Source organism: Chroicocephalus ridibundus, chromosome 2, assembly GCF_963924245.1.
Source record: "Chroicocephalus ridibundus chromosome 2, bChrRid1.1, whole genome shotgun sequence".
Classification (NCBI taxonomy): Eukaryota; Metazoa; Chordata; class Aves; order Charadriiformes; family Laridae; genus Chroicocephalus; species Chroicocephalus ridibundus.
In genome coordinates, this window is record NC_086285.1 from 103,065,444 (window position 1) to 103,075,884 (window position 10,441).

The following is a 10,441-nucleotide window of genomic DNA, read 5'->3' on the forward strand; positions in this document are numbered from 1 at the left end:
GCTTTGAGGATGTAAATAACCAACTTTAAAAAAAAAAGCTTAGATGCAGGGGTTTTTTTTTAAGTGATGTTTTAAAAATTAGGCTGTTTTTAGAACCTCTAACATGTACGCTGTGTCACTTCAGGAAGGATACAGGCCATAGCACATATAAAAACACACACAAAACCAATCAGATTGGGCATATGTGTGGTACAATCCTTTATAGTTAACAGAGTGGCATCTCTTTCTACCAGGCTTGACTTTGGTCCTCCATTGCCTTTGCCACAGACCATGAGAGGAGAAGACGGGGTTGCCCCAGCAGCTGGATCACCCTTTCCATAGTAAGGTGTGAGCAGTGATGAAAAGTTTTGCTACAGCTGGGGCATTTAAGATATTGCCTGAACCAGATGGATTATTTGATGATTAACAAGACACTCAATCTTACATAGCAATCTTGCCCTCAGCAGGGATATTAGTGTAGCATGTTTCACCTTTGAACTCTCAGGAACATCGTATCTTTGAGATCTCTGCCTCTCTCTTATGTTTGCTGAAACCTGACTTAACAAGTCAAAAGAAGTCACTTCTGGAGACTGAAAGGCAGAGGCTGTGAAAGCGTAACCATAATTTCCAGAGCAAATTTGACTAAAATCACTAAGATAGGTCAATGAAATATTTCTGCCATGAATGTGTAGTGTAGCAGGGCCTTAGTTCAGCCGCCTTCAAACCTTAGCTAGTTCAGGTTCCGGGAGCAGCTTTATGCTGGCAACGCAGAGCTCGGTACCAGCTAACACCACAAGTATATTTATCAAGTGTAACTTGATAACTTTTTAGATAGGTTCTCCCCACATTTAGCTCTGTGCTGTTATGATAAGGCTGCTAGAGCTAGTTAGTTCATCAAGTTTGTCTAGTTCATTAGTTTGCCTGCACTACTCAGCAACTGTAAGTGAGGGATAAATGCCCTTAAATCAAAGGAGAACAGCGTAACTTCGAATGCGTTGTGTCACTTTTTTTCACAACAAACACATGTGGTCCTGCATTGGCTGCTTTTTGGCTTGTTTTACCCTCATTCCCAACTCCCCTGTTCCACCACAAGGTGGTCCATGATCCAGCACCCATACAGCACTCTGACAGGGTGAACTAGACATGTCACTTTGAGTTGCAGAACTAGCCACGGGGTTGGAAACGCAACTACGAAGCTATCTATGCCGGTCCTCCAAACCCTCTTGTAAGTTCACCAGCATTCCTGGTGTTACTTTCCCAACCACCTGTGTTTTAATACCCTGCTTGTCATTTCATCTGACTTTGATTGTCTGGGGTTTGGGATTCTCTTTGAAGTAGTAGAAGAGCGATCTTTGATAAGACTATCATCGTGCATCCACCAGGCCAAACGAGAAGTGTGGGGCAATTTTGGAGCAAACTCTTAACAGCATGATGAGAAACCCCGAGTTACACAGAGGGAGGACTGAACAGACGAGGCAGGAAGAGAGAAACACTAGGAACCATTTTTAGGAGTTTTCCACTGGCGCTAATTTAAATGGAATCTTTATCAGGAAAGGACTGCTTATGAAAATCAGGGAGACTCTCCGCAGTAGCCAATAAGCTGGTGAATCCCTCCTGTGAGTGGCCCAAGATTCAATTCCAAGTCCTTTGAAAAAGTCTGCCCTACACTGTAACTGTAGTCTCATTTCTCTCTTCTTTTTCACAAAAGGCTTCTTAAAAAGTTTCTAGTTGCACTCCAGTGCAGAACAGGAGTCAAAATATATGACAGCTTATATGTTTAGTATATAGAGAGTTTCGTATATGTATATATTTCATATATGTTTCATATACGTTTCATATATTTGTATATTTCTGTATCACTGTTGACAGAGGGACAGTGTGGCCGTCTCTGGCTCAGAGCCACAGCCTGTCCCCAGAGGAGCTTCTGTGACACCAGGAGAACACAGCACAGCGTTTTCCCCGAGAAAAGAAGCAAAAGAGGGCTGGATCTAAGGCAGATCCAGCACAAACACGAACTAACAAAATAGGCACTGACATCTTTATTATTATAAAAGTTATTATGAAATGCGTGTGTATAGGAGTAGGAGAGCAGGGGGAAAAATTACTTATAAACCCAGATGGTAACATCAGCTTTTTGGGAAGATGCAATGCCATTCTTCTCCTGGCCTTGCTCTTCCGTGTTCCTCCTTCCTGGTCGTTCGATGGAACCAAAGGAGAGGCAGAGGATGAAATGCCAAGTGCCCCATAACAGAGGTTCAGCAGAGCTCAGATATCTGAAGATCCATGGAAAAAAGCAAAAACTTTCAGGGAAAAAAGAAGGTGTTTTTCTCAAAGCTTGGGATGGAAAATGGGAATGCAGAGAAAAACTGAAACGAAAGATAAAATATTTTCTCCTAGAAGTGAGTGAGTTATGTTAGCTTGATGCTTAAATTGACATTGTTATTATTGTTATTGCTGCAATTCCGTCTTTTAAAATGTTTTTGCTAACAGTGTAGGAAGCACTGCAGCGTTAGAAAGCAGCAGGTCACAGTTTAGAAATGCACAGCGAGAGCCAGGCTGGCATGGGAGTTGTCAAGATTTTGCTCAGTTCTTGCAAGTCTTTGGTTTAATGAAGTACACGAAAAGCAGAATGAAGACTCAAACGATCCTGTTCTTTCAGATACGGAATCTGAAGACAAAAGTAAAAATAAAAACTGATGCAGCTATTATTTTTGAGATTATAAAAGTAGCTAAACAAGTTCTACTGGTTGAAAGGCTGCCCAGTTTTGTCTACTACGCTGACAAGGCACTACTCCAGCACCTTGGTTTGGATACGTACTCAAAATTACTGCGGGTCCTTAACCATGGATGTATAAGTATACGATTTCCTCTCCAGGAACACAGATTTCTCATTTACAAGCAGTATAACATATCTATTCCCATTCTGCTTCTGAGATCTATGGACCTATCTACCTTTTCTTTGTTTGTTATTTGACAATTTATGGCACTTTCTATTGTAAATACTTTTACTGCTTTAGAGATATGTCTCCAGAGGAAAAAGTACGTTTAAATACATTTGCAAGTTGTCTGCAGTACAACCGTGTCTTCTAATACTATTTATATCTGTTACTACCCTAAAGTAATCAATATATACAAATTTATTCTCATTAATATCCCCAGCAGTGGTATTTTCTATGCGCTCACTAAATTTTTCATCATATATTCTTGACTTTTTAAAAAGAATTAAATTTAATTTTCATAAACAAGTAACAACTCCAAGTATTTTACTGTTTATAATTAGGGTAAGAGGTGGGGGGAAATTTGAACTCTTGCCTTCAAAACTCCCAGAATTTTTTTTTTAGTCTCTAAGATAAAAAGGCAAACGTTTTGTGGATACATCCTACCACAATAGAATTTGTCATAAAGCATTTGCTACCATCCCAAACCACCTGACACTAATAAAGCAGCTAGTTTAACGTTTACTGATTCTCATCCACTCCTGAAAAGTAATAAACAGGAATTTTTCACAGCGAGAAAATTTTAGGGAATCTCCCCGATTGCAGAGTAGGGGAGAGCTATTTTATCTGCTTTCACAGCACGCCTTCCCTCCCCGGTCCCTGAACACCCATCTATCCCGAGACAGAAAGATTTTGTTAATCATTATATCTTTGCAAACGGGGCTGTAAGAACCCTCAAGAGATCATACAGAACATCCTTCCCGGTTTCATAGAGAAGCAGCTGTACCAAAACCATTCAGAGGTTTCAGATCGGAGAAATGGCTTGTGAGCATGAAAGCCTTGTCTGGTTTTTCTAGCGCAATCAATTGATATAATAAAAAGCGCCACATCTTTCTAGTCTTTTCCATTCTTACATGCTTAGGCCATCATAGCTATAACAACACAGCTGTTAAACCACTCCCAAAAGCTGCTGATACTGAAGAAGTACAGTTTCTGTGAGTACCCCAGAGATTTTATTCCAGCATTTAACTGTTACTAAAATATCAGAATTTTTCCTATGCATCTTAACCTAAATTTTCCTTACTGTGACGTAAGATGGTAATTTCTTGCCCTAGCCGACATGAACTTAAAACAACAGTTTAAGTTCAACTAATTTGGCAGCTAACCCTATATTTCTAAAGATTTTTAACTTTTTTTCCCTTTACTCTTCCCATCCCGAGACCAAACAATTATTGTAGTCTTTTCTTGGAAGTGATATTTCCTAGGTATCATTCCTGATCATTCCTGTTGCTCTCCTCTGGACACTGAATTTGGTCTGTATTTTTCCTCAAGTATCCTGCTCCCAAATGAGTGCAATACTCCAGCTAAGTAGCTACCTGGGCTGAGTAGGGTGAAAAGATTATTCGTATCTCTTAGAAAAAACACTCCTATTTCTACACCCCATTTGTCCATTTGCCATTTTCACAACAGCGCGATGCTACTGACTCATGTTTAATTTGTGATCCACCAAATTTCCACATCCTTTTCTCCTTAGCTTGTGTCGCCTAGCCAGCCTTTCCCCACGCTGTATTTGAATACATGATTATTCCTGAACCAAGATAAACTTTTGCACAAAACCTTACAGACTCGCGTCCTGCTTGGTTTTCTGGAGGCTGTGACTGTCAAAAATCACTCTGAATTTGACTCTCGTCTTCCAGGGTGCCTGAAACCGTTTCAGCTTGGTGACATCTGCAGGCTGAATGCCCACATGCTCTGACCCGTCATTCGAGCCATTCATGAAATAGGGAACCGCTCTGACAGACCCCTGTGGCGTCCCAACCTGAACGACAGTCTTCTCAATATACCCCTCCAAAATCTCTAGCGCCTGTATTCTTCACCCACAGAACAACCGCAGCAAATTTTGCTGCTCTAGAAATGGCCCGAAACAAGAAGAAAACACCATGTTTATGGAAGGATTCCTCATTTGAGGACGAGGAGGGGAAGACTCAAACAAGACAAATGCACTAGAAGTTCTCAGACATCAGAAAAACGCATTTTGGAGAGGCAAATCCCCGTGAAAGACGACGAGGCCAAGAAGAGCCTGCTTCCCAAATGATGCTGCCCCGACTGCGAGGTGACAGCGTAATAGTTGGAGTGTCAGCACAGGAAAAAGTTCAAGAGGCTACTCAGCATCATGACTTCCAGGGATCAGTGTCCTACCAAATGTAGGAAACAGCTCCCAGGAAAGCGAGACAATGACCCCAAAACTGCCACGTATTCCAACTTCACTCTGTCTCAGCTCCAGCATTACAGAAGAGGGGGAAATCCAATAATCGTGGATTTTTACAGTCCTAACGAGTGATGAAATTTGATTTTATGTTAGCACATGTTTTCAGCAAGCTCAACCTACTGAAATGACCGCCATTTAGCATCAATACAAATGAAGTTTAAGACTGAGGAATAAATATTTAATATATTTAATGCCATGCGCGGATATTGCTGTTGAATAGAGAGCAATACCTCTGGCGCACCAGGCACCACTGCAATCACAGGACAGGTCGAATAAATGATTGCAAACAACATGTTTTGCAGCCTCAGCTTAACAGACCGCATCATGGAAATTATTTATTTGTTTTCTGCAGATGCAGCCTTGATTCAGAACCGTAGACGCTATGGTCCAGCCCAAAGCAATCTCATCATCCAACAAATATGATGATATACATGCTAAATGCTTCGCTCATATAGACTCCTATTAAAGGTGTTCCCCTGCCAGCGGCTGCTAAGCGCTGCCGTCTTGCACAATTTTACACCACCATCCTGCACTGGCCCTGCTGCTACATACCAGAAGGCACCTCTTGGAGGGAAATGGTAAGATCCAAAATAAGGTTTCCAAAACAAAAGGAAAAGAGATACACTGGATTTCTTGCGACAGGAGCTGCATCACTCTGTGCCTGAGGATTGCACTTGAGTGAGCAGATCCTACCTTGTCTACACTGGAACAGTCATATGGCACACCGGCACTAGGGATCTCAGGGGTCCATAAGTATTTGGGGTGCATTTAGTTGGCGTTATGTCGGCATCATTTTGTCAGCCTCACCTGTGCAATCCTGTAAGTCCATCCATTCAAGTTCTGCAGTTGCCCATGTCATATTTGTTACGTGGACAACAGCACAAGGCAGCCACCACTGCTATAGTAACCTCAAAGATCATGACTCTGGAGGTAAATCGAACTATATCCAAAATGACTGCCAATAGCTCTGTGGGAGCTCCGGACCGACAGAGACATACTCCTAAAGGATTTCCATCTCAGGATGTTCAGCTGGTCCCTGACTCTGGGTCAATCCTTGCAAAGCACTTTGAAACTTTCATTCTTCATACAGACACAGGAGTCTGCATTAGGGTCATCTTCCTCTTCAAAAAAGCATCCCCTTGGTGGACTTAAGGCTGCATATTTGCTCTGGTGTCCACCTTCTTTGCTTTGGCCTCTAAATGTTTGTAGAAATCCAGGTCTGCGCTTCCTGGTAGCAATTTGCATAGAGGGCCAACAAAGAAACCGCTTCTCCCAAAGCGGCAGCTCTTGCTACTGCTAGACAATTTATTTTTATATATGTATATATGTATGTATATACCTCTGACATATAACTGACCTTCTCGTAACAGCTGGTAACTGACATGAAATTAATTTCTGGGGCAAAGACAATTTTTCACTTTTAACACCTTGTTGCAGCCATGCCCCGTTCTGAGCTAATCAGTGAGCGCTGCGCTGCCGCAAGGTCCTCCTGTCCGGCTTGCCATGGCCATGCGGTGACGGTGACCACCGCCAGCCAGCTGTGACAAACACGGCGGTTAGGCAGCAACGGTGTGGGAACATTCCCGTTGCCAAACGTCCCGTCGCTTACCTCACGGTCGAACCGATGATGTCTTTGCTGTGCCCGTGGCAGGGAAGCAGGCAGGTTCCTCTCCAGGTAACCCCATTCGAGCGGGAGCAGAGCAGCCAGAGTCGAGTGAAATGGCACTTGTGCCGTTGAGGCAGATCGCGTTAGCAGTTGATGAATTGTGGTTATCTGAGCTATAGCTTATTCCTCGTGGGTAAGCCAACTCAAATTGAAAACATCACCACTCTTCAGCAACGAGTTTGTGTGTGTGTGTGTGTGTGTGGACATGAGTCAAATTAGAAGCAACGTCTGAGTTAGGACTACAGTTATTCCATAGTGAAGACAAGCCCGTGTTATCCAAATTCACCCCCTTCCCGGGATTCAACTTTATTGGTTATTCAAACATTACTGTGAAAAAAAACCCAACACCCTGGCTGACACTTCCTACCCAAACTTGGCAATTCCTTAAATTTTCCTCCAAAATCTGCTTTGTCCTAGCTGTCTCTGGGCACAAAGAGACACTCCCACATCCTTTACATTCCAGTTGGGGCTAATTGAACTCACATGTCAGCATGAGTCAGCAGTAATTACCAGGAATATTAAGGAAAGATTTGGCACCGGACCTTGGTTATTCAACAGCAGAGCCCCCATGTTTAGCGGGATCTTAGGTTAGATCGAACTCCTTAAAAACATGATGGCAAAACCTGTACCAACTTCTCAGTCTAGTTCAACTACGTATTGGCAGTTCCTGATACTGAAAGTGTCTTTACCGTCTTTTCAGATGTACCTACAGAAAGGCAAATCTAATGGAAAAATCATTTCTGACTACTAAATCCTCCACGGTAGAGTTTAAATCTGTTTATACACTGAAGCCGATGAATCAATATTAGACTGGCTGGCTGGTTTTCATAAGCATCCCCACTGCAAACAGGGCCTAGTGCTGCATTTCCTCCATACGATTCCTGGGCAGGAATCCGAATCGATGGGAAGTTGAGGTAATAACCTGCCTCCCCCTCCCACGGCTCACTTGGAATAAAAATCCTGAAACCACAACCACACGGCTTTTCCACATACGAGTGTTGGTTCCCTGCCGCTCTTCGCCAAAACAGTCCCCCTCAGCACACCTTCACCCTATGGGGCTGTGGAGCCTTGGCCTTCCAGAGCTGAAGACTAGAGGTTTTTACACCAAACTAGCCCAAGGCAGCCCCTAGAAACCCAATCCTCTCCTCGAGATCAGAGAACACCCAAATACACTTTTATGGTCACCTACTGAAAAAAAATTAAAATAAAATAAAATAAAATAAAATAAAATAAAATAAAATAAAATAAAATAAAATAAAATAAAATAAAATAAAGGTTGTCAGAAACATATCTACTTGTGCAGAGAAGCGGTGGATACGGCAGTGAAAAGCGAGGATTGTCTCAGCCTGTGCTCAGGCAGGGGGTGCCGGCAGGAGCAGCGGCGTTAAAGTTACTATCCAAACCTTCACTGGTAACTCTTTCTGGTTATTAACATCTACGGTATTAGGCATTTTTTTTTTTCAAGGAAATAAATTCTTGCTCTTGATTCTATGATTCTTGGTTGCAAATTAACCGAGTGTCTTGCCAGTGAATTTGATCTTGTCAGTCATTAAGTCTCTCGCTTAAATGCAATGATTTAGTCTTAGCCCTGGATAATAACACTCTCTATGGTTCATAAAGGAGAACTGTTTTATTTTATCTACTGCAAACATATGTGCATCAACATTCTTCTCAACAGACTACTTCTGAGCCCAACCAGATCAGTCAGTTTTATTTAAATCCGGTCCCGGTTGTCTTTTTGAAACTTCCAACTACCAAACAACGTGAAGCATATTCTTGGGTTTTTCTGGTGGTTTGTTTGTTTTTTGGGGGTTTTTTTTGGTCTTAATAGTCTATCTCCTAGAAACTTGCTAAATGACGCACAAACATTGTTTGTGCCCGTCTTCAGAAAAAAAAAAAGTTTTTTTACGTGATATAACTTGGTTTTCTGCTATTTGCGTTATTCTTTAATAAAGACATAAAACTACAGCTTCGCCCGAAAACGTACAAAATTCTTGTTTACTGAACAAAGTAACGCAAAGTCAGAAAAAGCACCAGAGCCCGTACACACGCTTCGCCCTTCCCGCACTGATTTTTTTCCACCTTTTGGTATGTCAAAGTGAAAGACAACAAAAATTTTTAGCTCTGAAGTTACAAACCGCTGAAAATGGAGATTTTGAGGGGACGTCCCGACTGACCCCCAAAGCATACCCACCCTCTTCTATGCCAAGCGAGCGCGATTCGGGCTTGAAAGAGGCGACGTGAAACTTTATTTCGCTTGCTTTCCAACCCCCAAGGTCTCTCCAGGCATCAGTGGGAAGGATGGCTGAAGCCAGATGTGGCCAAGGTGCCATGGCAGAGCCCTCTGCACCGCCCCACCGTCATGCCCCCCCACCCTGCTTTCAGCCCTCGGGACGGCGGGGCAGCCCCCCGTGCATCCCCCGGGGCAGCCGCCACCTCCCGGGGCTTTCGCCCGGCAGCTGCGGACCATCACCGGCGCTCGGGTGGAAGAAGCGGGGCGCGTCCTGAGCGGCTGCGGTCCCTACCGAAACGTCCGGGGCGGGGGGGGGGAAGCAGCGACACCCCCGGGGGTGTGGGGGGGTAATTTGGGGGGGGCGAGGTGACCCAAACCCCCGCGTTTGTCCCGCCAAAGCCCGCGCTGAAGCCTCGCTCGCCCGCCCACCGCGACCTCTCGGGATGCAACGACTTACCCCACGGTCCCCGCCACCACCCGGCGGGGGTGCAAAGTTTTCCGCGGGCGAGGAGCAGCCCCCCGGCCGCGGCGCGGAGCGGCGGTGCCGGGGCGGAGGTGCGGCGGCGGGAGCGGGACGGAGGGGGCCGGTGGGGAGGGAGGGAGGGAGGGAGGGGGTGGGGAGGATGCTCGGCCGCCGCTTCCCTCGTGATTCAGGTGGCGGGCTGGCGGCCGAGTGACAGGGCGAGCCGCCGGCTACCCCGTTCGCACGCGATCCCCGGCCCGCCGCCGCCGTCGCCGCCGCTGTCACCCCCCCACGACGGCGGCAGAGGGCGCTGCGGCGGCGGCACCGGCGGCGGCACCGACGGCCGGGGGGCGGGCGGCGGCCGCGGCGGCGGGGAGGGGAGCTGGGGAGAGCCGCCGCGACGGGGACGCGGATTTGAAACCCGTCTCCCCGCCGGTGCCGCCCGCTCCTCCGCCGCGGGGTGTGGGGGGGGGACCGAACCGGGCACACAGGCCGCCCCCCCCCTCCTCCTCCCCCAGTGCACCTGCCGAGCCCGGCTCTCCCGAAAAGTTGGAAGAGAAAAGTACCGTCCGGGTCTTTCCCCTGCTCTGGGATGTCTGGAGCAGCCTCAACCCCACCTCTGGCATCCGTGCCTCCGGAGGGGGCTTCCCTCTGCCCCCCACCTGCCCCTCTGCCCGCCCCGGTCCCTGTGGGTCCTTTTGCCCTTGTCGCCTCACGTGGCAGAATCATGGAATGGTTTGGGTTGGAAGGGACCTTAAAGATCACCTAGTTCCAACCCCCTGCCCTGGGCAGGGACACCTCCCTCTAGACCAGGCTGCTCAAAGCCTCATCCAGCCTGGCCTTGAACACTTCCAGGGATGGGGCGTCCACAACTTAATTTTTTTTTGCTGCAAAG

The 10,441-nt window shown here is 46.0% G+C and overlaps 1 protein-coding gene across 1 annotated transcript in view; it reads right to left on the minus strand.

Moving 5' to 3' along the window:
* The window catches only part of AHRR (aryl hydrocarbon receptor repressor), an 85,359-nt gene extending 75,715 nt beyond the window's left edge, over positions 1-9,644 (minus strand). The window contains exon 1 of the mRNA XM_063323976.1: positions 9,541-9,644. The gene's annotated coding sequence lies outside the window, so the exon portion shown is untranslated. The remainder of the gene's footprint in view (positions 1-9,540) is intronic.
* Positions 9,645-10,441: the final 797 nt, after the last annotated feature.